The sequence below is a fragment of the Rhinoderma darwinii genome, assembly GCF_050947455.1.
Source record: "Rhinoderma darwinii isolate aRhiDar2 chromosome 5 unlocalized genomic scaffold, aRhiDar2.hap1 SUPER_5_unloc_47, whole genome shotgun sequence".
Taxonomy (NCBI): domain Eukaryota; kingdom Metazoa; phylum Chordata; class Amphibia; order Anura; family Rhinodermatidae; genus Rhinoderma; species Rhinoderma darwinii.
Genome location: NW_027461806.1, coordinates 540547 through 565878, shown reverse-complemented (window position 1 = coordinate 565878; position 25332 = coordinate 540547). Strand labels below are relative to the sequence as shown.

Here is a 25332-nt window from a genome sequence, read left to right as displayed (position 1 = left end):
CATAGTGGAGCCCTCAGGATTCCAGAGCCAGCTTTCTGACATCATAATGGGGCCTCAGAGATAAAAGCCTGGGCCCAGGCAGTGTTGGTCAGTGCTGCTCAGCAGGCAGCACTGGACTGGACTGGATTACAGCTGATACAAGGTGTGAAGGAACAAGGGGTGGCTGTGGGCATGCACTTGCTGCCGCTGCCAGTGTTTATCTGCATGGCAGCAGGGCATTTGGGCGTTGCCAGGAAGGCGTTTTTATGTAGATTCCTCCTCTTTCAGCACTGCATTGTGGTGCAAGCAAAAGAAGCAAATCCTGTCTGGCTTCCTCTCCGGCCTTTATTCACCTCCCGTGTAGCTGTGAGTGTGTGAGCCTGCAGGGCCCCATGGAATTGCCTAGAAGTAGGCTGAATCGCTGCAAGGGCTGAACAGCAGTATCGGGCAGGCTCGGGCAACGCGCGGCCCGTTCGGGTTATCGCTTCTCGGCCTTTTGGCTAAGATCAAGTGTAGTATCTGTTCTTATCAGTTTAATATCTGATACGTCCCCTATCTGGGGACCATATATTAAATGGATTTTTAGAACAGGGAGATGGAAATAGAGCTTGCTCTGTCCACTCCACGCATTGACCTGGTATTGCAGTATTTCCAGGACCGGTGCACCCTTTCCTTATGTGTTGACTAAAAGCAGATTCCAAAAGTGTTTTTTGTCTTTGCTATTGTTTCTGTCTTTCTGAAGGGATCTCCCCTTTTAATCCCATTATTTCAACACCTGTTGGACAATGCATGAGTGATAATGAGCTCATTGATTAAATGCAATTAATGAATAGATTGCCACCTCTTGTTGTGTGTCGTCTGTGTTTCTGTGTTTCCGGCATTTCACATTGGAACACCTCATTCACCTTCCTTGTCTTCTCTCCGCCCTCCCTTTTAGGTAAGTTAAAGAGCTGCACCTGAGCCAGCCACTGATTGATTGATTGATTGATTGATTGATTGATTGATTGATTGATTGATTGATGCAGCACAACAGTCAAATAGTGGAGTGGAGTAGGGGAACAGCAAACAGCCAATAAAGCAGCCCGCCCGCTCGCCTGCCCGCCACAATGGACCTACCTGTGTACACTAGATGGATGTGATGGAATGTACTGTCGTCCCTACATTTCAAGAAGAAGTAAGAATTGCAGTTGCAACAAAGCCTTGCTTGCCTACAAAGAGAGCAGCAATTTGGATTTGTTACTATGTTACCTAGAAGAATAACAAACTGTGCAAGGATGGAGGTTGTAGGAGCAAGGAGAAGTTGTCTGTAAAGTTGGTGGATGCCTATTTTCCATTTTGCAGTCCCTTGTCTCCCTCTTGTGGCCTCCTGGAGGCAACTAGCTGTGCAAAAAAAAGACAGCCTGGCGGCCGGCTGTTGCAGTGTTGCCCTCTCAGGCAACACTGAGTGACTGACTGAGCCTCACCGTCTTATATAAAGTTCAGACGGAACTTTGCACGTGTCATAGTGGAGCCCTCAGGATTCCAGAGCCAGCTTTCTGACATCATAATGGGGCCTCAGAGATAAAAGCCTGGGCCCAGGCAGTGTTGGTCAGTGCTGCTCAGCAGGCAGCACTGGACTGGACTGGATTACAGCTGATACAAGGTGTGAAGGAACAAGGGGTGGCTGTGGGCATGCACTTGCTGCCGCTGCCAGTGTTTATCTGCATGGCAGCAGGGCATTTGGGCGTTGCCAGGAAGGCGTTTTTATGTAGATTCCTCCTCTTTCAGCACTGCATTGTGGTGCAAGCAAAAGAAGCAAATCCTGTCTGGCTTCCTCTCCGGCCTTTATTCACCTCCCGTGTAGCTGTGAGTGTGTGAGCCTGCAGGGCCCCATGGAATTGCCTAGAAGTAGGCTGAATCGCTGCAAGGGCTGAACAGCAGTATCGGGCAGGCTCGGGCAACGCGCGGCCCGTTCGGGTTATCGCTTCTCGGCCTTTTGGCTAAGATCAAGTGCAGTATCTGTTCTTATCAGTTTAATATCTGATACGTCCCCTATCTGGGGACCATATATTAAATGGATTTTTAGAACAGGGAGATGGAAATAGAGCTTGCTCTGTCCACTCCACGCATTGACCTGGTATTGCAGTATTTCCAGGACCGGTGCACCCTTTCCTTATGTGTTGACTAAAAGCAGATTCCAAAAGTGTTGTTTGTCTTTGCTATTGTTTCTGTCTTTCTGAAGGGATCTCCCCTTTTAATCCCATTATTTCAACACCTGTTGGACAATGCATGAGTGATAATGAGCTCATTGATTAAATGCAATTAATGAATAGATTGCCACCTCTTGTTGTGTGTCGTCTGTGTTTCTGTGTTTCCGGCATTTCACATTGGAACACCTCATTCACCTTCCTTGTCTTCTCTCCGCCCTCCCTTTTAGGTAAGTTAAAGAGCTGCACCTGAGCCAGCCACTGATTGATTGATTGATTGATTGATTGATTGATTGATTGATTGATGCAGCACAACAGTCAAATAGTGGAGTGGAGTAGGGGAACAGCAAACAGCCAATAAAGCAGCCCGCCCGCTCGCCTGCCCGCCACAATGGACCTACCTGTGTACACTAGATGGATGTGATGGAATGTACTGTCGTCCCTACATTTCAAGAAGAAGTAAGAATTGCAGTTGCAACAAAGCCTTGCTTGCCTACAAAGAGAGCAGCAATTTGGATTTGTTACTATGTTACCTAGAAGAATAACAAACTGTGCAAGGATGGAGGTTGTAGGAGCAAGGAGAAGTTGTCTGTAAAGTTGGTGGATGCCTATTTTCCATTTTGCAGTCCCTTGTCTCCCTCTTGTGGCCTCCTGGAGGCAACTAGCTGTGCAAAAAAAAGACAGCCTGGCGGCCGGCTGTTGCAGTGTTGCCCTCTCAGGCAACACTGAGTGACTGACTGAGCCTCACCGTCTTATATAAAGTTCAGACGGAACTTTGCACGTGTCATAGTGTAGCCCTCAGGATTCCAGAGCCAGCTTTCTGACATCATAATGGGGCCTCAGAGATAAAAGCCTGGGCCCAGGCAGTGTTGGTCAGTGCTGCTCAGCAGGCAGCACTGGACTGGACTGGATTACAGCTGATACAAGGTGTGAAGGAACAAGGGGTGGCTGTGGGCATGCACTTGCTGCCGCTGCCAGTGTTTATCTGCATGGCAGCAGGGCATTTGGGCGTTGCCAGGAAGGCGTTTTTATGTAGATTCCTCCTCTTTCAGCACTGCATTGTGGTGCAAGCAAAAGAAGCAAATCCTGTCTGGCTTCCTCTCCGGCCTTTATTCACCTCCCGTGTAGCTGTGAGTGTGTGAGCCTGCAGGGCCCCATGGAATTGCCTAGAAGTAGGCTGAATCGCTGCAAGGGCTGAACAGCAGTATCGGGCAGGCTCGGGCAACGCGCGGCCCGTTCGGGTTATCGCTTCTCGGCCTTTTGGCTAAGATCAAGTGTAGTATCTGTTCTTATCAGTTTAATATCTGATACGTCCCCTATCTGGGGACCATATATTAAATGGATTTTTAGAACAGGGAGATGGAAATAGAGCTTGCTCTGTCCACTCCACGCATTGACCTGGTATTGCAGTATTTCCAGGACCGGTGCACCCTTTCCTTATGTGTTGACTAAAAGCAGATTCCAAAAGTGTTGTTTGTCTTTGCTATTGTTTCTGTCTTTCTGAAGGGATCTCCCCTTTTAATCCCATTATTTCAACACCTGTTGGACAATGCATGAGTGATAATGAGCTCATTGATTAAATGCAATTAATGAATAGATTGCCACCTCTTGTTGTGTGTCGTCTGTGTTTCTGTGTTTCCGGCATTTCACATTGGAACACCTCATTCACCTTCCTTGTCTTCTCTCCGCCCTCCCTTTTAGGTAAGTTAAAGAGCTGCACCTGAGCCAGCCACTGATTGATTGATTGATTGATTGATTGATTGATTGATTGATTGATTGATTGATTGATTGATGCAGCACAACAGTCAAATAGTGGAGTGGAGTAGGGGAACAGCAAACAGCCAATAAAGCAGCCCGCCCGCTCGCCTGCCCGCCACAATGGACCTACCTGTGTACACTAGATGGATGTGATGGAATGTACTGTCGTCCCTACATTTCAAGAAGAAGTAAGAATTGCAGTTGCAACAAAGCCTTGCTTGCCTACAAAGAGAGCAGCAATTTGGATTTGTTACTATGTTACCTAGAAGAATAACAAACTGTGCAAGGATGGAGGTTGTAGGAGCAAGGAGAAGTTGTCTGTAAAGTTGGTGGATGCCTATTTTCCATTTTGCAGTCCCTTGTCTCCCTCTTGTGGCCTCCTGGAGGCAACTAGCTGTGCAAAAAAAAGACAGCCTGGCGGCCGGCTGTTGCAGTGTTGCCCTCTCAGGCAACACTGAGTGACTGACTGAGCCTCACCGTCTTATATAAAGTTCAGACGGAACTTTGCACGTGTCATAGTGGAGCCCTCAGGATTCCAGAGCCAGCTTTCTGACATCATAATGGGGCCTCAGAGATAAAAGCCTGGGCCCAGGCAGTGTTGGTCAGTGCTGCTCAGCAGGCAGCACTGGACTGGACTGGATTACAGCTGATACAAGGTGTGAAGGAACAAGGGGTGGCTGTGGGCATGCACTTGCTGCCGCTGCCAGTGTTTATCTGCATGGCAGCAGGGCATTTGGGCGTTGCCAGGAAGGCGTTTTTATGTAGATTCCTCCTCTTTCAGCACTGCATTGTGGTGCAAGCAAAAGAAGCAAATCCTGTCTGGCTTCCTCTCCGGCCTTTATTCACCTCCCGTGTAGCTGTGAGTGTGTGAGCCTGCAGGGCCCCATGGAATTGCCTAGAAGTAGGCTGAATCGCTGCAAGGGCTGAACAGCAGTATCGGGCAGGCTCGGGCAACGCGCGGCCCGTTCGGGTTATCGCTTCTCGGCCTTTTGGCTAAGATCAAGTGTAGTATCTGTTCTTATCAGTTTAATATCTGATACGTCCCCTATCTGGGGACCATATATTAAATGGATTTTTAGAACAGGGAGATGGAAATAGAGCTTGCTCTGTCCACTCCACGCATTGACCTGGTATTGCAGTATTTCCAGGACCGGTGCACCCTTTCCTTATGTGTTGACTAAAAGCAGATTCCAAAAGTGTTTTTTGTCTTTGCTATTGTTTCTGTCTTTCTGAAGGGATCTCCCCTTTTAATCCCATTATTTCAACACCTGTTGGACAATGCATGAGTGATAATGAGCTCATTGATTAAATGCAATTAATGAATAGATTGCCACCTCTTGTTGTGTGTCGTCTGTGTTTCTGTGTTTCCGGCATTTCACATTGGAACACCTCATTCACCTTCCTTGTCTTCTCTCCGCCCTCCCTTTTAGGTAAGTTAAAGAGCTGCACCTGAGCCAGCCACTGATTGATTGATTGATTGATTGATTGATTGATTGATTGATTGATTGATTGATGCAGCACAACAGTCAAATAGTGGAGTGGAGTAGGGGAACAGCAAACAGCCAATAAAGCAGCCCGCCCGCTCGCCTGCCCGCCACAATGGACCTACCTGTGTACACTAGATGGATGTGATGGAATGTACTGTCGTCCCTACATTTCAAGAAGAAGTAAGAATTGCAGTTGCAACAAAGCCTTGCTTGCCTACAAAGAGAGCAGCAATTTGGATTTGTTACTATGTTACCTAGAAGAATAACAAACTGTGCAAGGATGGAGGTTGTAGGAGCAAGGAGAAGTTGTCTGTAAAGTTGGTGGATGCCTATTTTCCATTTTGCAGTCCCTTGTCTCCCTCTTGTGGCCTCCTGGAGGCAACTAGCTGTGCAAAAAAAAGACAGCCTGGCGGCCGGCTGTTGCAGTGTTGCCCTCTCAGGCAACACTGAGTGACTGACTGAGCCTCACCGTCTTATATAAAGTTCAGACGGAACTTTGCACGTGTCATAGTGGAGCCCTCAGGATTCCAGAGCCAGCTTTCTGACATCATAATGGGGCCTCAGAGATAAAAGCCTGGGCCCAGGCAGTGTTGGTCAGTGCTGCTCAGCAGGCAGCACTGGACTGGACTGGATTACAGCTGATACAAGGTGTGAAGGAACAAGGGGTGGCTGTGGGCATGCACTTGCTGCCGCTGCCAGTGTTTATCTGCATGGCAGCAGGGCATTTGGGCGTTGCCAGGAAGGCGTTTTTATGTAGATTCCTCCTCTTTCAGCACTGCATTGTGGTGCAAGCAAAAGAAGCAAATCCTGTCTGGCTTCCTCTCCGGCCTTTATTCACCTCCCGTGTAGCTGTGAGTGTGTGAGCCTGCAGGGCCCCATGGAATTGCCTAGAAGTAGGCTGAATCGCTGCAAGGGCTGAACAGCAGTATCGGGCAGGCTCGGGCAACGCGCGGCCCGTTCGGGTTATCGCTTCTCGGCCTTTTGGCTAAGATCAAGTGTAGTATCTGTTCTTATCAGTTTAATATCTGATACGTCCCCTATCTGGGGACCATATATTAAATGGATTTTTAGAACAGGGAGATGGAAATAGAGCTTGCTCTGTCCACTCCACGCATTGACCTGGTATTGCAGTATTTCCAGGACCGGTGCACCCTTTCCTTATGTGTTGACTAAAAGCAGATTCCAAAAGTGTTTTTTGTCTTTGCTATTGTTTCTGTCTTTCTGAAGGGATCTCCCCTTTTAATCCCATTATTTCAACACCTGTTGGACAATGCATGAGTGATAATGAGCTCATTGATTAAATGCAATTAATGAATAGATTGCCACCTCTTGTTGTGTGTCGTCTGTGTTTCTGTGTTTCCGGCATTTCACATTGGAACACCTCATTCACCTTCCTTGTCTTCTCTCCGCCCTCCCTTTTAGGTAAGTTAAAGAGCTGCACCTGAGCCAGCCACTGATTGATTGATTGATTGATTGATTGATTGATTGATTGATTGATTGATGCAGCACAACAGTCAAATAGTGGAGTGGAGTAGGGGAACAGCAAACAGCCAATAAAGCAGCCCGCCCGCTCGCCTGCCCGCCACAATGGACCTACCTGTGTACACTAGATGGATGTGATGGAATGTACTGTCGTCCCTACATTTCAAGAAGAAGTAAGAATTGCAGTTGCAACAAAGCCTTGCTTGCCTACAAAGAGAGCAGCAATTTGGATTTGTTACTATGTTACCTAGAAGAATAACAAACTGTGCAAGGATGGAGGTTGTAGGAGCAAGGAGAAGTTGTCTGTAAAGTTGGTGGATGCCTATTTTCCATTTTGCAGTCCCTTGTCTCCCTCTTGTGGCCTCCTGGAGGCAACTAGCTGTGCAAAAAAAAGACAGCCTGGCGGCCGGCTGTTGCAGTGTTGCCCTCTCAGGCAACACTGAGTGACTGACTGAGCCTCACCGTCTTATATAAAGTTCAGACGGAACTTTGCACGTGTCATAGTGGAGCCCTCAGGATTCCAGAGCCAGCTTTCTGACATCATAATGGGGCCTCAGAGATAAAAGCCTGGGCCCAGGCAGTGTTGGTCAGTGCTGCTCAGCAGGCAGCACTGGACTGGACTGGATTACAGCTGATACAAGGTGTGAAGGAACAAGGGGTGGCTGTGGGCATGCACTTGCTGCCGCTGCCAGTGTTTATCTGCATGGCAGCAGGGCATTTGGGCGTTGCCAGGAAGGCGTTTTTATGTAGATTCCTCCTCTTTCAGCACTGCATTGTGGTGCAAGCAAAAGAAGCAAATCCTGTCTTGCTTCCTCTCCGGCCTTTATTCACCTCCCGTGTAGCTGTGAGTGTGTGAGCCTGCAGGGCCCCATGGAATTGCCTAGAAGTAGGCTGAATCGCTGCAAGGGCTGAACAGCAGTATCGGGCAGGCTCGGGCAACGCGCGGCCCGTTCGGGTTATCGCTTCTCGGCCTTTTGGCTAAGATCAAGTGTAGTATCTGTTCTTATCAGTTTAATATCTGATACGTCCCCTATCTGGGGACCATATATTAAATGGATTTTTAGAACAGGGAGATGGAAATAGAGCTTGCTCTGTCCACTCCACGCATTGACCTGGTATTGCAGTATTTCCAGGACCGGTGCACCCTTTCCTTATGTGTTGACTAAAAGCAGATTCCAAAAGTGTTTTTTGTCTTTGCTATTGTTTCTGTCTTTCTGAAGGGATCTCCCCTTTTAATCCCATTATTTCAACACCTGTTGGACAATGCATGAGTGATAATGAGCTCATTGATTAAATGCAATTAATGAATAGATTGACACCTCTTGTTGTGTGTCGTCTGTGTTTCTGTGTTTCCGGCATTTCACATTGGAACACCTCATTCACCTTCCTTGTCTTCTCTCCGCCCTCCCTTTTAGGTAAGTTAAAGAGCTGCACCTGAGCCAGCCACTGATTGATTGATTGATTGATTGATTGATTGATTGATTGATTGATTGATTGATTGATGCAGCACAACAGTCAAATAGTGGAGTGGAGTAGGGGAACAGCAAACAGCCAATAAAGCAGCCCGCCCGCTCGCCTGCCCGCCACAATGGACCTACCTGTGTACACTAGATGGATGTGATGGAATGTACTGTCGTCCCTACATTTCAAGAAGAAGTAAGAATTGCAGTTGCAACAAAGCCTTGCTTGCCTACAAAGAGAGCAGCAATTTGGATTTGTTACTATGTTACCTAGAAGAATAACAAACTGTGCAAGGATGGAGGTTGTAGGAGCAAGGAGAAGTTGTCTGTAAAGTGTGTGGATGCCTATTTTCCATTTTGCAGTCCCTTGTCTCCCTCTTGTGGCCTCCTGGAGGCAACTAGCTGTGCAAAAAAAAGACAGCCTGGCGGCCGGCTGTTGCAGTGTTGCCCTCTCAGGCAACACTGAGTGACTGACTGAGCCTCACCGTCTTATATAAAGTTCAGACGGAACTTTGCACGTGTCATAGTGGAGCCCTCAGGATTCCAGAGCCAGCTTTCTGACATCATAATGGGGCCTCAGAGATAAAAGCCTGGGCCCAGGCAGTGTTGGTCAGTGCTGCTCAGCAGGCAGCACTGGACTGGACTGGATTACAGCTGATACAAGGTGTGAAGGAACAAGGGGTGGCTGTGGGCATGCACTTGCTGCCGCTGCCAGTGTTTATCTGCATGGCAGCAGGGCATTTGGGCGTTGCCAGGAAGGCGTTTTTATGTAGATTCCTCCTCTTTCAGCACTGCATTGTGGTGCAAGCAAAAGAAGCAAATCCTGTCTGGCTTCCTCTCCGGCCTTTATTCACCTCCCGTGTAGCTGTGAGTGTGTGAGCCTGCAGGGCCCCATGGAATTGCCTAGAAGTAGGCTGAATCGCTGCAAGGGCTGAACAGCAGTATCGGGCAGGCTCGGGCAACGCGCGGCCCGTTCGGGTTACCGCTTCTCGGCCTTTTGGCTAAGATCAAGTGTAGTATCTGTTCTTATCAGTTTAATATCTGATACGTCCCCTATCTGGGGACCATATATTAAATGGATTTTTAGAACAGGGAGATGGAAATAGAGCTTGCTCTGTCCACTCCACGCATTGACCTGGTATTGCAGTATTTCCAGGACCGGTGCACCCTTTCCTTATGTGTTGACTAAAAGCAGATTCCAAAAGTGTTTTTTGTCTTTGCTATTGTTTCTGTCTTTCTGAAGGGATCTCCCCTTTTAATCCCATTATTTCAACACCTGTTGGACAATGCATGAGTGATAATGAGCTCATTGATTAAATGCAATTAATGAATAGATTGCCACCTCTTGTTGTGTGTCGTCTGTGTTTCTGTGTTTCCGGCATTTCACATTGGAACACCTCATTCACCTTCCTTGTCTTCTCTCCGCCCTCCCTTTTAGGTAAGTTAAAGAGCTGCACCTGAGCCAGCCACTGATTGATTGATTGATTGATTGATTGATTGATTGATTGATGCAGCACAACAGTCAAATAGTGGAGTGGAGTAGGGGAACAGCAAACAGCCAATAAAGCAGCCCGCCCGCTCGCCTGCCCGCCACAATGGACCTACCTGTGTACACTAGATGGATGTGATGGAATGTACTGTCGTCCCTACATTTCAAGAAGAAGTAAGAATTGCAGTTGCAACAAAGCCTTGCTTGCCTACAAAGAGAGCAGCAATTTGGATTTGTTACTATGTTACCTAGAAGAATAACAAACTGTGCAAGGATGGAGGTTGTAGGAGCAAGGAGAAGTTGTCTGTAAAGTGTGTGGATGCCTATTTTCCATTTTGCAGTCCCTTGTCTCCCTCTTGTGGCCTCCTGGAGGCAACTAGCTGTGCAAAAAAAAGACAGCCTGGCGGCCGGCTGTTGCAGTGTTGCCCTCTCAGGCAACACTGAGTGACTGACTGAGCCTCACCGTCTTATATAAAGTTCAGACGGAACTTTGCACGTGTCATAGTGGAGCCCTCAGGATTCCAGAGCCAGCTTTCTGACATCATAATGGGGCCTCAGAGATAAAAGCCTGGGCCCAGGCAGTGTTGGTCAGTGCTGCTCAGCAGGCAGCACTGGACTGGACTGGATTACAGCTGATACAAGGTGTGAAGGAACAAGGGGTGGCTGTGGGCATGCACTTGCTGCCGCTGCCAGTGTTTATCTGCATGGCAGAAGGGCATTTGGGCGTTGCCAGGAAGGCGTTTTTATGTAGATTCCTCCTCTTTCAGCACTGCATTGTGGTGCAAGCAAAAGAAGCAAATCCTGTCTGGCTTCCTCTCCGGCCTTTATTCACCTCCCGTGTAGCTGTGAGTGTGTGAGCCTGCAGGGCCCCATGGAATTGCCTAGAAGTAGGCTGAATCGCTGCAAGGGCTGAACAGCAGTATCGGGCAGGCTCGGGCAACGCGCGGCCCGTTCGGGTTATCGCTTCTCGGCCTTTTGGCTAAGATCAAGTGTAGTATCCGTTCTTATCAGTTTAATATCTGATACGTCCCCTATCTGGGGACCATATATTAAATGGATTTTTAGAACAGGGAGATGGAAATAGAGCTTGCTCTGTCCACTCCACGCATTGACCTGGTATTGCAGTATTTCCAGGACCGGTGCACCCTTTCCTTATGTGTTGACTAAAAGCAGATTCCAAAAGTGTTTTTTGTCTTTGCTATTGTTTCTGTCTTTCTGAAGGGATCTCCCCTTTTAATCCCATTATTTCAACACCTGTTGGACAATGCATGAGTGATAATGAGCTCATTGATTAAATGCAATTAATGAATAGATTGCCACCTCTTGTTGTGTGTCGTCTGTGTTTCTGTGTTTCCGGCATTTCACATTGGAACACCTCATTCACCTTCCTTGTCTTCTCTCCGCCCTCCCTTTTAGGTAAGTTAAAGAGCTGCACCTGAGCCAGCCACTGATTGATTGATTGATTGATTGATTGATTGATTGATTGATTGATTGATTGATGCAGCACAACAGTCAAATAGTGGAGTGGAGTAGGGGAACAGCAAACAGCCAATAAAGCAGCCCGCCCGCTCGCCTGCCCGCCACAATGGACCTACCTGTGTACACTAGATGGATGTGATGGAATGTACTGTCGTCCCTACATTTCAAGAAGAAGTAAGAATTGCAGTTGCAACAAAGCCTTGCTTGCCTACAAAGAGAGCAGCAATTTGGATTTGTTACTATGTTACCTAGAAGAATAACAAACTGTGCAAGGATGGAGGTTGTAGGAGCAAGGAGAAGTTGTCTGTAAAGTTGGTGGATGCCTATTTTCCATTTTGCAGTCCCTTGTCTCCCTCTTGTGGCCTCCTGGAGGCAACTAGCTGTGCAAAAAAAAGACAGCCTGGCGGCCGGCTGTTGCAGTGTTGCCCTCTCAGGCAACACTGAGTGACTGACTGAGCCTCACCGTCTTATATAAAGTTCAGACGGAACTTTGCACGTGTCATAGTGGAGCCCTCAGGATTCCAGAGCCAGCTTTCTGACATCATAATGGGGCCTCAGAGATAAAAGCCTGGGCCCAGGCAGTGTTGGTCAGTGCTGCTCAGCAGGCAGCACTGGACTGGACTGGATTACAGCTGATACAAGGTGTGAAGGAACAAGGGGTGGCTGTGGGCATGCACTTGCTGCCGCTGCCAGTGTTTATCTGCATGGCAGCAGGGCATTTGGGCGTTGCCAGGAAGGCGTTTTTATGTAGATTCCTCCTCTTTCAGCACTGCATTGTGGTGCAAGCAAAAGAAGCAAATCCTGTCTGGCTTCCTCTCCGGCCTTTATTCACCTCCCGTGTAGCTGTGAGTGTGTGAGCCTGCAGGGCCCCATGGAATTGCCTAGAAGTAGGCTGAATCGCTGCAAGGGCTGAACAGCAGTATCGGGCAGGCTCGGGCAACGCGCGGCCCGTTCGGGTTATCGCTTCTCGGCCTTTTGGCTAAGATCAAGTGTAGTATCTGTTCTTATCAGTTTAATATCTGATACGTCCCCTATCTGGGGACCATATATTAAATGGATTTTTAGAACAGGGAGATGGAAATAGAGCTTGCTCTGTCCACTCCACGCATTGACCTGGTATTGCAGTATTTCCAGGACCGGTGCACCCTTTCCTTATGTGTTGACTAAAAGCAGATTCCAAAAGTGTTTTTTGTCTTTGCTATTGTTTCTGTCTTTCTGAAGGGATCTCCCCTTTTAATCCCATTATTTCAACACCTGTTGGACAATGCATGAGTGATAATGAGCTCATTGATTAAATGCAATTAATGAATAGATTGCCACCTCTTGTTGTGTGTCGTCTGTGTTTCTGTGTTTCCGGCATTTCACATTGGAACACCTCATTCACCTTCCTTGTCTTCTCTCCGCCCTCCCTTTTAGGTAAGTTAAAGAGCTGCACCTGAGCCAGCCACTGATTGATTGATTGATTGATTGATTGATTGATTGATTGATTGATTGATTGATGCAGCACAACAGTCAAATAGTGGAGTGGAGTAGGGGAACAGCAAACAGCCAATAAAGCAGCCCGCCCGCTCGCCTGCCCGCCACAATGGACCTACCTGTGTACACTAGATGGATGTGATGGAATGTACTGTCGTCCCTACATTTCAAGAAGAAGTAAGAATTGCAGTTGCAACAAAGCCTTGCTTGCCTACAAAGAGAGCAGCAATTTGGATTTGTTACTATGTTACCTAGAAGAATAACAAACTGTGCAAGGATGGAGGTTGTAGGAGCAAGGAGAAGTTGTCTGTAAAGTTGGTGGATGCCTATTTTCCATTTTGCAGTCCCTTGTCTCCCTCTTGTGGCCTCCTGGAGGCAACTAGCTGTGCAAAAAAAAGACAGCCTGGCGGCCGGCTGTTGCAGTGTTGCCCTCTCAGGCAACACTGAGTGACTGACTGAGCCTCACCGTCTTATATAAAGTTCAGACGGAACTTTGCACGTGTCATAGTGGAGCCCTCAGGATTCCAGAGCCAGCTTTCTGACATCATAATGGGGCCTCAGAGATAAAAGCCTGGGCCCAGGCAGTGTTGGTCAGTGCTGCTCAGCAGGCAGCACTGGACTGGACTGGATTACAGCTGATACAAGGTGTGAAGGAACAAGGGGTGGCTGTGGGCATGCACTTGCTGCCGCTGCCAGTGTTTATCTGCATGGCAGCAGGGCATTTGGGCGTTGCCAGGAAGGCGTTTTTATGTAGATTCCTCCTCTTTCAGCACTGCATTGTGGTGCAAGCAAAAGAAGCAAATCCTGTCTGGCTTCCTCTCCGGCCTTTATTCACCTCCCGTGTAGCTGTGAGTGTGTGAGCCTGTAGGGCCCCATGGAATTGCCTAGAAGTAGGCTGAATCGCTGCAAGGGCTGAACAGCAGTATCGGGCAGGCTCGGGCAACGCGCGGCCCGTTCGGGTTATCGCTTCTCGGCCTTTTGGCTAAGATCAAGTGTAGTATCTGTTCTTATCAGTTTAATATCTGATACGTCCCCTATCTGGGGACCATATATTAAATGGATTTTTAGAACAGGGAGATGGAAATAGAGCTTGCTCTGTCCACTCCACGCATTGACCTGGTATTGCAGTATTTCCAGGACCGGTGCACCCTTTCCTTATGTGTTGACTAAAAGCAGATTCCAAAAGTGTTTTTTGTCTTTGCTATTGTTTCTGTCTTTCTGAAGGGATCTCCCCTTTTAATCCCATTATTTCAACACCTGTTGGACAATGCATGAGTGATAATGAGCTCATTGATTAAATGCAATTAATGAATAGATTGCCACCTCTTGTTGTGTGTCGTCTGTGTTTCTGTGTTTCCGGCATTTCACATTGGAACACCTCATTCACCTTCCTTGTCTTCTCTCCGCCCTCCCTTTTAGGTAAGTTAAAGAGCTGCACCTGAGCCAGCCACTGATTGATTGATTGATTGATTGATTGATTGATTGATTGATTGATGCAGCACAACAGTCAAATAGTGGAGTGGAGTAGGGGAACAGCAAACAGCCAATAAAGCAGCCCGCCCGCTCGCCTGCCCGCCACAATGGACCTACCTGTGTACACTAGATGGATGTGATGGAATGTACTGTCGTCCCTACATTTCAAGAAGAAGTAAGAATTGCAGTTGCAACAAAGCCTTGCTTGCCTACAAAGAGAGCAGCAATTTGGATTTGTTACTATGTTACCTAGAAGAATAACAAACTGTGCAAGGATGGAGGTTGTAGGAGCAAGGAGAAGTTGTCTGTAAAGTTGGTGGATGCCTATTTTCCATTTTGCAGTCCCTTGTCTCCCTCTTGTGGCCTCCTGGAGGCAACTAGCTGTGCAAAAAAAAGACAGCCTGGCGGCCGGCTGTTGCAGTGTTGCCCTCTCAGGCAACACTGAGTGACTGACTGAGCCTCACCGTCTTATATAAAGTTCAGACGGAACTTTGCACGTGTCATAGTGGAGCCCTCAGGATTCCAGAGCCAGCTTTCTGACATCATAATGGGGCCTCAGAGATAAAAGCCTGGGCCCAGGCAGTGTTGGTCAGTGCTGCTCAGCAGGCAGCACTGGACTGGACTGGATTACAGCTGATACAAGGTGTGAAGGAACAAGGGGTGGCTGTGGGCATGCACTTGCTGCCGCTGCCAGTGTTTATCTGCATGGCAGCAGGGAATTTGGGCGTTGCCAGGAAGGCGTTTTTATGTAGATTCCTCCTCTTTCAGCACTGCATTGTGGTGCAAGCAAAAGAAGCAAATCCTGTCTGGCTTCCTCTCCGGCCTTTATTCACCTCCCGTGTAGCTGTGAGTGTGTGAGCCTGCAGGGCCCCATGGAATTGCCTAGAAGTAGGCTGAATCGCTGCAAGGGCTGAACAGCAGTATCGGGCAGGCTCGGGCAACGCGCGGCCCGTTCGGGTTATCGCTTCTCGGCCTTTTGGCTAAGATCAAGTGTAGTATCTGTTCTTATCAGTTTAATATCTGATACGTCCCCTATCTGGGGACCATATATTAAATGGATTTTTAGAACAGGGAGATGGAAATAGAGCTTGCTCTGTCCACTCCACGCATTGACCTGGTATTGCAGTATTTCCAGGACCGGTGCACCCTTTCCTTATGTGTTGACTAAAAGCAGATTCCAAAAGTGTTTTTTGTCTTTGCTATTGTTTCTGTCTTTCTGAAGGGATCTCCCCTTTTAATCCCATTATTTCAACACCTGTTGGACAATGCATGAGTGATAATGAGCTCATTGATTAAATGCAATTAATGAATAGATTGCCACCTCTTGTTGTGTGTCGTCTGTGTTTCTGTGTTTCCGGCATTTCACATTGGAACACCTCATTCACCTTCCTTGTCTTCTCTCCGCCCTCCCTTTTAGGTAAGTTAAAGAGCTGCACCTGAGCCAGCCACTGATTGATTGATTGATTGATTGATTGATTGATTGATTGATTGATTGATTGATTGATTGATTGATGCAGCACAACAGTCAAATAGTGGAGTGGAGTAGGGGAACAGCAAACAGCCAATAAAGCAGCCCGCCCGCTCGCCTGCCCGCCACAATGGACCTACCTGTGTACACTAGATGGATGTGATGGAATGTACTGTCGTCCCTACATTTCAAGAAGAAGTAAGAATTGCAGTTGCAACAAAGCCTTGCTTGCCTACAAAGAGAGCAGCAATTTGGATTTGTTACTATGTTACCTAGAAGAATAACAAACTGTGCAAGGATGGAGGTTGTAGGAGCAAGGAGAAGTTGTCTGTAAAGTTGGTGGATGCCTATTTTCCATTTTGCAGTCCCTTGTCTCCCTCTTGTGGCCTCCTGGAGGCAACTAGCTGTGCAAAAAAAAGACAGCCTGGCGGCCGGCTGTTGCAGTGTTGCCCTCTCAGGCAACACTGAGTGACTGACTGAGCCTCACCGTCTTATATAAAGTTCAGACGGAACTTTGCACGTGTCATAGTGGAGCCCTCAGGATTCCAGAGCCAGCTTTCTGACATCATAATGGGGCCTCAGAGATAAAAGCCTGGGCCCAGGCAGTGTTGGTCAGTGCTGCTCAGCAGGCAGCACTGGACTGGACTGGATTACAGCTGATACAAGGTGTGAAGGAACAAGGGGTGGCTGTGGGCATGCACTTGCTGCCGCTGCCAGTGTTTATCTGCATGGCAGCAGGGCATTTGGGCGTTGCCAGGAAGGCGTTTTTATGTAGATTCCTCCTCTTTCAGCACTGCATTGTGGTGCAAGCAAAAGAAGCAAATCCTGTCTGGCTTCCTCTCCGGCCTTTATTCACCTCCCGTGTAGCTGTGAGTGTGTGAGCCTGCAGGGCCCCATGGAATTGCCTAGAAGTAGGCTGAATCGCTGCAAGGGCTGAACAGCAGTATCGGGCAGGCTCGGGCAACGCGCGGCCCGTTCGGGTTATCGCTTCTCGGCCTTTTGGCTAAGATCAAGTGTAGTATCTGTTCTTATCAGTTTAATATCTGATACGTCCCCTATCTGGGGACCATATATTAAATGGATTTTTAGAACAGGGAGATGGAAATAGAGCTTGCTCTGTCCACTCCACGCATTGACCTGGTATTGCAGTATTTCCAGGACCGGTGCACCCTTTCCTTATGTGTTGACTAAAAGCAGATTCCAAAAGTGTTTTTTGTCTTTGCTATTGTTTCTGTCTTTCTGAAGGGATCTCCCCTTTTAATCCCATTATTTCAACACCTGTTGGACAATGCATGAGTGATAATGAGCTCATTGATTAAATGCAATTAATGAATAGATTGCCACCTCTTGTTGTGTGTCGTCTGTGTTTCTGTGTTTCCGGCATTTCACATTGGAACACCTCATTCACCTTCCTTGTCTTCTCTCCGCCCTCCCTTTTAGGTAAGTTAAAGAGCTGCACCTGAGCCAGCCACTGATTGATTGATTGATTGATTGATTGATTGATTGATTGATTGATTGATTGATGCAGCACAACAGTCAAATAGTGGAGTGGAGTAGGGGAACAGCAAACAGCCAATAAAGCAGCCCGCCCGCTCGCCTGCCCGCCACAATGGACCTACCTGTGTACACTAGATGGATGTGATGGAATGTACTGTCGTCCCTACATTTCAAGAAGAAGTAAGAATTGCAGTTGCAACAAAGCCTTGCTTGCCTACAAAGAGAGCAGCAATTTGGATTTGTTACTATGTTACCTAGAAGAATAACAAACTGTGCAAGGATGGAGGTTGTAGGAGCAAGGAGAAGTTGTCTGTAAAGTTGGTGGATGCCTATTTTCCATTTTGCAGTCCCTTGTCTCCCTCTTGTGGCCTCCTGGAGGCAACTAGCTGTGCAAAAAAAAGACAGCCTGGCGGCCGGCTGTTGCAGTGTTGCCCTCTCAGGCAACACTGAGTGACTGACTGAGTCTCACCGTCTTATATAAAGTTCAGACGGAACTTTGCACGTGTCATAGTGGAGCCCTCAGGATTCCAGAGCCAGCTTTCTGACATCATAATGGGGCCTCAGAGATAAAAGCCTGGGCCCAGGCAGTGTTGGTCAGTGCTGCTCAGCAGGCAGCACTGGACTGGACTGGATTACAGCTGATACAAGGTGTGAAGGAACAAGGGGTGGCTGTGGGCATGCACTTGCTGCCGCTGCCAGTGTTTATCTGCATGGCAGCAGGGCATTTGGGCGTTGCCAGGAAGGCGTTTTTATGTAGATTCCTCCTCTTTCAGCACTGCATTGTGGTGCAAGCAAAAGAAGCAAATCCTGTCTGGCTTCCTCTCCGGCCTTTATTCACCTCCCGTGTAGCTGTGAGTGTGTGAGCCTGTAGGGCCCCATGGAATTGCCTAGAAGTAGGCTGAATCGCTGCAAGGGCTGAACAGCAGTATCGGGCAGGCTCGGGCAACGCGCGGCCCGTTCGGGTTATCGCTTCTCGGCCTTTTGGCTAAGATCAAGTGTAGTATCTGTTCTTATCAGTTTAATATCTGATACGTCCCCTATCTGGGGACCATATATTAAATGGATTTTTAGAACAGGGAGATGGAAATAGAGCTTGCTCTGTCCACTCCACGCATTGACCTGGTATTGCAGTATTTCCAGGACCGGTGCACCCTTTCCTTATGTGTTGACTAAAAGCAGATTCCAAAAGTGTTTTTTGTCTTTGCTATTGTTTCTGTCTTTCTGAAGGGATCTCCCCTTTTAATCCCATTATTTCAACACCTGTTGGACAATGCATGAGTGATAATGAGCTCATTGATTAAATGCAATTAATGAATAGATTGCCACCTCTTGTTGTGTGTCGTCTGTGTTTCTGTGTTTCCGGCATTTCACATTGGAACACCTCATTCACCTTCCTTGTCTTCTCTCCGCCCTCCCTTTTAGGTAAGTTAAAGAGCTGCACCTGAGCCAGCCACTGATTGATTGATTGATTGATTGATTGATTGATTGATTGATTGATTGATTGATTGATTGATTGATTGATTGATTGATGCAGCACAACAGTCAAATAGTGGAGTGGAGTAGGGGAACAGCAAACAGCCAATAAAGCAGCCCGCCCGCTCGCCTGCCCGCCACAATGGACCTACCTGTGTACACTAGATGGATGTGATGGAATGTACTGTCGTCCCTACATTTCAAGAAGAAGTAAGAATTGCAGTTGCAACAAAGCCTTGCTTGCCTACAAAGAGAGCAGCAATTTGGATTTGTTACTATGTTACCTAGAAGAATAACAAACTGTGCAAGGATGGAGGTTGTAGGAGCAAGGAGAAGTTGTCTGTAAAGTTGGTGGATGCCTATTTTCCATTTTGCAGTCCCTTGTCTCCCTCTTGTGGCCTCCTGGAGGCAACTAGCTGTGCAAAAAAAAGACAGCCTGGCGGCCGGCTGTTGCAGTGTTGCCCTCTCAGGCAACACTGAGTGACTGACTGAGCCTCACCGTCTTATATAAAGTTCAGACGGAACTTTGCACGTGTCATAGTGGAGCCCTCAGGATTCCAGAGCCAGCTTTCTGACATCATAATGGGGCCTCAGAGATAAAAGCCTGGGCCCAGGCAGTGTTGGTCAGTGCTGCTCAGCAGGCAGCACTGGACTGGACTGGATTACAGCTGATACAAGGTGTGAAGGAACAAGGGGTGGCTGTGGGCATGCACTTGCTGCCGCTGCCAGTGTTTATCTGCATGGCAGCAGGGAATTTGGGCGTTGCCAGGAAGGCGTTTTTATGTAGATTCCTCCTCTTTCAGCACTGCATTGTGGTGCAAGCAAAAGAAGCAAATCCTGTCTGGCTTCCTCTCCGGCCTTTATTCACCTCCCGTGTAGCTGTGAGTGTGTGAGCCTGCAGGGCCCCATGGAATTGCCTAGAAGTAGGCTGAATCGCTGCAAGGGCTGAACAGCAGTATCGGGCAGGCTCGGGCAACGCGCGGCCCGTTCGGGTTATCGCTTCTCGGCCTTTTGGCTAAGATCAAGTGTAGTATCTGTTCTTATCAGTTTAATATCTGATACGTCCCCTATCTGGGGACCATATATTAAATGGATTTTTAGAACAGGGAGATGGAAATAGAGCTTGCTCTGTCCACTCCACGCATTGACCTGGTATTGCAGTATTTCCAGGACCGGTGCACCCTTTCCTTATGTGTTGACTAAAAGCAGATTCCAAAAGTGTTTTTTGTCTTTGCTATTGTTTCTGTCTTTCTGAAGGGATCTCCCCTTTTAATCCCATTATTTCAACACCTGTTGGACAATGCATGAGTGATAATGAGCTCATTGATTAAATGCAATTAATGAATAGATTGCCACCTCTTGTTGTGTGTCGTCTGTGTTTCTGTGTTTCCGGCATTTCACATTGGAACACCTCATTCACCTTCCTTGTCTTCTCTCCGCCCTCCCTTTTAGGTAAGTTAAAGAGCTGCACCTGAGCCAGCCACTGATTGATTGATTGATTGATTGATTGATTGATTGATTGATTGATTGATTGATTGATTGATTGATGCAGCACAACAGTCAAATAGTGGAGTGGAGTAGGGGAACAGCAAACAGCCAATAAAGCAGCCCGCCCGCTCGCCTGCCCGCCACAATGGACCTACCTGTGTACACTAGATGGATGTGATGGAATGTACTGTCGTCCCTACATTTCAAGAAGAAGTAAGAATTGCAGTTGCAACAAAGCCTTGCTTGCCTACAAAGAGAGCAGCAATTTGGATTTGTTACTATGTTACCTAGAAGAATAACAAACTGTGCAAGGATGGAGGTTGTAGGAGCAAGGAGAAGTTGTCTGTAAAGTTGGTGGATGCCTATTTTCCATTTTGCAGTCCCTTGTCTCCCTCTTGTGGCTTCCTGGAGGCAACTAGCTGTGCAAAAAAAAGACAGCCTGGCGGCCGGCTGTTGCAGTGTTGCCCTCTCAGGCAACACTGAGTGACTGACTGAGCCTCACCGTCTTATATAAAGTTCAGACGGAACTTTGCACGTGTCATAGTGGAGCCCTCAGGATTCCAGAGCCAGCTTTCTGACATCATAATGGGGCCTCAGAGATAAAAGCCTGGGCCCAGGCAGTGTTGGTCAGTGCTGCTCAGCAGGCAGCACTGGACTGGACTGGATTACAGCTGATACAAGGTGTGAAGGAACAAGGGGTGGCTGTGGGCATGCACTTGCTGCCGCTGCCAGTGTTTATCTGCATGGCAGCAGGGCATTTGGGCGTTGCCAGGAAGGCGTTTTTATGTAGATTCCTCCTCTTTCAGCACTGCATTGTGGTGCAAGCAAAAGAAGCAAATCCTGTCTGGCTTCCTCTCCGGCCTTTATTCACCTCCCGTGTAGCTGTGAGTGTGTGAGCCTGCAGGGCCCCATGGAATTGCCTAGAAGTAGGCTGAATCGCTGCAAGGGCTGAACAGCAGTATCGGGCAGGCTCGGGCAACGCGCGGCCCGTTCGGGTTATCGCTTCTCGGCCTTTTGGCTAAGATCAAGTGTAGTATCTGTTCTTATCAGTTTAATATCTGATACGTCCCCTATCTGGGGACCATATATTAAATGGATTTTTAGAACAGGGAGATGGAAATAGAGCTTGCTCTGTCCACTCCACGCATTGACCTGGTATTGCAGTATTTCCAGGACCGGTGCACCCTTTCCTTATGTGTTGACTAAAAGCAGATTCCAAAAGTGTTTTTTGTCTTTGCTATTGTTTCTGTCTTTCTGAAGGGATCTCCCCTTTTAATCCCATTATTTCAACACCTGTTGGACAATGCATGAGTGATAATGAGCTCATTGATTAAATGCAATTAATGAATAGATTGCCACCTCTTGTTGTGTGTCGTCTGTGTTTCTGTGTTTCCGGCATTTCACATTGGAACACCTCATTCACCTTCCTTGTCTTCTCTCCGCCCTCCCTTTTAGGTAAGTTAAAGAGCTGCACCTGAGCCAGCCACTGATTGATTGATTGATTGATTGATTGATTGATTGATTGATTGATTGATGCAGCACAACAGTCAAATAGTGGAGTGGAGTAGGGGAACAGCAAACAGCCAATAAAGCAGCCCGCCCGCTCGCCTGCCCGCCACAATGGACCTACCTGTGTACACTAGATGGATGTGATGGAATGTACTGTCGTCCCTACATTTCAAGAAGAAGTAAGAATTGCAGTTGCAACAAAGCCTTGCTTGCCTACAAAGAGAGCAGCAATTTGGATTTGTTACTATGTTACCTAGAAGAATAACAAACTGTGCAAGGATGGAGGTTGTAGGAGCAAGGAGAAGTTGTCTGTAAAGTTGGTGGATGCCTATTTTCCATTTTGCAGTCCCTTGTCTCCCTCTTGTGGCCTCCTGGAGGCAACTAGCTGTGCAAAAAAAAGACAGCCTGGCGGCCGGCTGTTGCAGTGTTGCCCTCTCAGGCAACACTGAGTGACTGACTGAGCCTCACCGTCTTATATAAAGTTCAGACGGAACTTTGCACGTGTCATAGTGGAGCCCTCAGGATTCCAGAGCCAGCTTTCTGACATCATAATGGGGCCTCAGAGATAAAAGCCTGGGCCCAGGCAGTGTTGGTCAGTGCTGCTCAGCAGGCAGCACTGGACTGGACTGGATTACAGCTGATACAAGGTGTGAAGGAACAAGGGGTGGCTGTGGGCATGCACTTGCTGCCGCTGCCAGTGTTTATCTGCATGGCAGCAGGGCATTTGGGCGTTGCCAGGAAGGCGTTTTTATGTAGATTCCTCCTCTTTCAGCACTGCATTGTGGTGCAAGCAAAAGAAGCAAATCCTGTCTGGCTTCCTCTCCGGCCTTTATTCACCTCCCGTGTAGCTGTGAGTGTGTGAGCCTGCAGGGCCCCATGGAATTGCCTAGAAGTAGGCTGAATCGCTGCAAGGGCTGAACAGCAGTATCGGGCAGGCTCGGGCAACGCGCGGCCCGTTCGGGTTATCGCTTCTCGGCCTTTTGGCTAAGATCAAGTGTAGTATCTGTTCTTATCAGTTTAATATCTGATACGTCCCCTATCTGGGGACCATATATTAAATGGATTTTTAGAACAGGGAGATGGAAATAGAGCTTGCTCTGTCCACTCCACGCATTGACCTGGTATTGCAGTATTTCCAGGACCGGTGCACCCTTTCCTTATGTGTTGACTAAAAGCAGATTCCAAAAGTGTTTTTAGTCTTTGCTATTGTTTCTGTCTTTCTGAAGGGATCTCCCCTTTTAATCCCATTATTTCAACACCTGTTGGACAATGCATGAGTGATAATGAGCTCATTGATTAAATGCAATTAATGAATAGATTGCCACCTCTTGTTGTGTGTCGTCTGTGTTTCTGTGTTTCCGGCATTTCACATTGGAACACCTCATTCACCTTCCTTGTCTTCTCTCCGCCCTCCCTTTTAGGTAAGTTAAAGAGCTGCACCTGAGCCAGCCACTGATTGATTGATTGATTGATTGATTGATTGATGCAGCACAACAGTCAAATAGTGGAGTGGAGTAGGGGAACAGCAAACAGCCAATAAAGCAGCCCGCCCGCTCGCCTGCCCGCCACAATGGACCTACCTGTGTACACTAGATGGATGTGATGGAATGTACTGTCGTCCCTACATTTCAAGAAGAAGTAAGAATTGCAGTTGCAACAAAGCCTTGCTTGCCTACAAAGAGAGCAGCAATTTGGATTTGTTACTATGTTACCTAGAAGAATAACAAACTGTGCAAGGATGGAGGTTGTAGGAGCAAGGAGAAGTTGTCTGTAAAGTTGGTGGATGCCTATTTTCCATTTTGCAGTCCCTTGTCTCCCTCTTGTGGCCTCCTGGAGGCAACTAGCTGTGCAAAAAAAAGACAGCCTGGCGGCCGGCTGTTGCAGTGTTGCCCTCTCAGGCAACACTGAGTGACTGACTGAGCCTCACCGTCTTATATAAAGTTCAGACGGAACTTTGCACGTGTCATAGTGGAGCCCTCAGGATTCCAGAGCCAGCTTTCTGACATCATAATGGGGCCTCAGAGATAAAAGCCTGGGCCCAGGCAGTGTTGGTCAGTGCTGCTCAGCAGGCAGCACTGGACTGGACTGGATTACAGCTGATACAAGGTGTGAAGGAACAAGGGGTGGCTGTGGGCATGCACTTGCTGCCGCTGCCAGTGTTTATCTGCATGGCAGCAGGGCATTTGGGCGTTGCCAGGAAGGCGTTTTTATGTAGATTCCTCCTCTTTCAGCACTGCATTGTGGTGCAAGCAAAAGAAGCAAATCCTGTCTGGCTTCCTCTCCGGCCTTTATTCACCTCCCGTGTAGCTGTGAGTGTGTGAGCCTGCAGGGCCCCATGGAATTGCCTAGAAGTAGGCTGAATCGCTGCAAGGGCTGAACAGCAGTATCGGGCAGGCTCGGGCAACGCGCGGCCCGTTCGGGTTATCGCTTCTCGGCCTTTTGGCTAAGATCAAGTGTAGTATCTGTTCTTATCAGTTTAATATCTGATACGTCCCCTATCTGGGGACCATATATTAAATGGATTTTTAGAACAGGGAGATGGAAATAGAGCTTGCTCTGTCCACTCCACGCATTGACCTGGTATTGCAGTATTTCCAGGACCGGTGCACCCTTTCCTTATGTGTTGACTAAAAGCAGATTCCAAAAGTGTTTTTTGTCTTTGCTATTGTTTCTGTCTTTCTGAAGGGATCTCCCCTTTTAATCCCATTATTTCAACACCTGTTGGACAATGCATGAGTGATAATGAGCTCATTGATTAAATGCAATTAATGAATAGATTGCCACCTCTTGTTGTGTGTCGTCTGTGTTTCTGTGTTTCCGGCATTTCACATTGGAACACCTCATTCACCTTCCTTGTCTTCTCTCCGCCCTCCCTTTTAGGTAAGTTAAAGAGCTGCACCTGAGCCAGCCACTGATTGATTGATTGATTGATTGATTGATTGATTGATTGATTGATGCAGCACAACAGTCAAATAGTGGAGTGGAGTAGGGGAACAGCAAACAGCCAATAAAGCAGCCCGCCCGCTCGCCTGCCCGCCACAATGGACCTACCTGTGTACACTAGATGGATGTGATGGAATGTACTGTCGTCCCTACATTTCAAGAAGAAGTAAGAATTGCAGTTGCAACAAAGCCTTGCTTGCCTACAAAGAGAGCAGCAATTTGGATTTGTTACTATGTTACCTAGAAGAATAACAAACTGTGCAAGGATGGAGGTTGTAGGAGCAAGGAGAAGTTGTCTGTAAAGTTGGTGGATGCCTATTTTCCATTTTGCAGTCCCTTGTCTCCCTCTTGTGGCCTCCTGGAGGCAACTAGCTGTGCAAAAAAAAGACAGCCTGGCGGCCGGCTGTTGCAGTGTTGCCCTCTCAGGCAACACTGAGTGACTGACTGAGCCTCACCGTCTTATATAAAGTTCAGACGGAACTTTGCACGTGTCATAGTGGAGCCCTCAGGATTCCAGAGCCAGCTTTCTGACATCATAATGGGGCCTCAGAGATAAAAGCCTGGGCCCAGGCAGTGTTGGTCAGTGCTGCTCAGCAGGCAGCACTGGACTGGACTGGATTACAGCTGATACAAGGTGTGAAGGAACAAGGGGTGGCTGTGGGCATGCACTTGCTGCCGCTGCCAG

The 25332-nt window shown here is 47.9% G+C and overlaps 17 non-coding genes across 17 annotated transcripts; all 17 read left to right on the top strand.

Moving 5' to 3' along the window:
- Positions 1–459: 459 nt before the first annotated feature.
- LOC142695363 (U2 spliceosomal RNA) lies at positions 460–650 on the top strand. Its single transcript, XR_012863487.1, has one exon. It is a non-coding gene; the product is annotated as a U2 spliceosomal RNA (small nuclear RNA).
- Positions 651–1938: 1288 nt separating this feature from the next.
- On the top strand, positions 1939–2129 carry LOC142695548 (U2 spliceosomal RNA). The gene has a single exon (XR_012863653.1). It is a non-coding gene; the product is annotated as a U2 spliceosomal RNA (small nuclear RNA).
- Positions 2130–3409: 1280 nt separating this feature from the next.
- On the top strand, positions 3410–3600 carry LOC142695362 (U2 spliceosomal RNA). Its single transcript, XR_012863486.1, has one exon. It is a non-coding gene; the product is annotated as a U2 spliceosomal RNA (small nuclear RNA).
- Positions 3601–4896: 1296 nt separating this feature from the next.
- On the top strand, positions 4897–5087 carry LOC142695360 (U2 spliceosomal RNA). The gene has a single exon (XR_012863484.1). It is a non-coding gene; the product is annotated as a U2 spliceosomal RNA (small nuclear RNA).
- A 1288-nt stretch (positions 5088–6375) lies between these two features.
- On the top strand, positions 6376–6566 carry LOC142695359 (U2 spliceosomal RNA). Its single transcript, XR_012863483.1, has one exon. It is a non-coding gene; the product is annotated as a U2 spliceosomal RNA (small nuclear RNA).
- A 1284-nt stretch (positions 6567–7850) lies between these two features.
- On the top strand, positions 7851–8041 carry LOC142695358 (U2 spliceosomal RNA). Its single transcript, XR_012863482.1, has one exon. It is a non-coding gene; the product is annotated as a U2 spliceosomal RNA (small nuclear RNA).
- A 1292-nt stretch (positions 8042–9333) lies between these two features.
- On the top strand, positions 9334–9524 carry LOC142695516 (U2 spliceosomal RNA). The gene has a single exon (XR_012863625.1). It is a non-coding gene; the product is annotated as a U2 spliceosomal RNA (small nuclear RNA).
- A 1276-nt stretch (positions 9525–10800) lies between these two features.
- On the top strand, positions 10801–10991 carry LOC142695543 (U2 spliceosomal RNA). Its single transcript, XR_012863649.1, has one exon. It is a non-coding gene; the product is annotated as a U2 spliceosomal RNA (small nuclear RNA).
- Positions 10992–12279: 1288 nt separating this feature from the next.
- On the top strand, positions 12280–12470 carry LOC142695356 (U2 spliceosomal RNA). The gene has a single exon (XR_012863481.1). It is a non-coding gene; the product is annotated as a U2 spliceosomal RNA (small nuclear RNA).
- Positions 12471–13758: 1288 nt separating this feature from the next.
- LOC142695355 (U2 spliceosomal RNA) lies at positions 13759–13949 on the top strand. Its single transcript, XR_012863480.1, has one exon. It is a non-coding gene; the product is annotated as a U2 spliceosomal RNA (small nuclear RNA).
- A 1280-nt stretch (positions 13950–15229) lies between these two features.
- On the top strand, positions 15230–15420 carry LOC142695354 (U2 spliceosomal RNA). The gene has a single exon (XR_012863479.1). It is a non-coding gene; the product is annotated as a U2 spliceosomal RNA (small nuclear RNA).
- A 1300-nt stretch (positions 15421–16720) lies between these two features.
- LOC142695353 (U2 spliceosomal RNA) lies at positions 16721–16911 on the top strand. The gene has a single exon (XR_012863478.1). It is a non-coding gene; the product is annotated as a U2 spliceosomal RNA (small nuclear RNA).
- A 1288-nt stretch (positions 16912–18199) lies between these two features.
- Positions 18200–18390, top strand: LOC142695352 (U2 spliceosomal RNA). Its single transcript, XR_012863477.1, has one exon. It is a non-coding gene; the product is annotated as a U2 spliceosomal RNA (small nuclear RNA).
- A 1312-nt stretch (positions 18391–19702) lies between these two features.
- LOC142695351 (U2 spliceosomal RNA) lies at positions 19703–19893 on the top strand. The gene has a single exon (XR_012863476.1). It is a non-coding gene; the product is annotated as a U2 spliceosomal RNA (small nuclear RNA).
- A 1300-nt stretch (positions 19894–21193) lies between these two features.
- LOC142695350 (U2 spliceosomal RNA) lies at positions 21194–21384 on the top strand. The gene has a single exon (XR_012863475.1). It is a non-coding gene; the product is annotated as a U2 spliceosomal RNA (small nuclear RNA).
- A 1284-nt stretch (positions 21385–22668) lies between these two features.
- On the top strand, positions 22669–22859 carry LOC142695348 (U2 spliceosomal RNA). Its single transcript, XR_012863473.1, has one exon. It is a non-coding gene; the product is annotated as a U2 spliceosomal RNA (small nuclear RNA).
- A 1268-nt stretch (positions 22860–24127) lies between these two features.
- LOC142695347 (U2 spliceosomal RNA) lies at positions 24128–24318 on the top strand. Its single transcript, XR_012863472.1, has one exon. It is a non-coding gene; the product is annotated as a U2 spliceosomal RNA (small nuclear RNA).
- The last annotated feature ends 1014 nt before the right edge of the window (positions 24319–25332 follow it).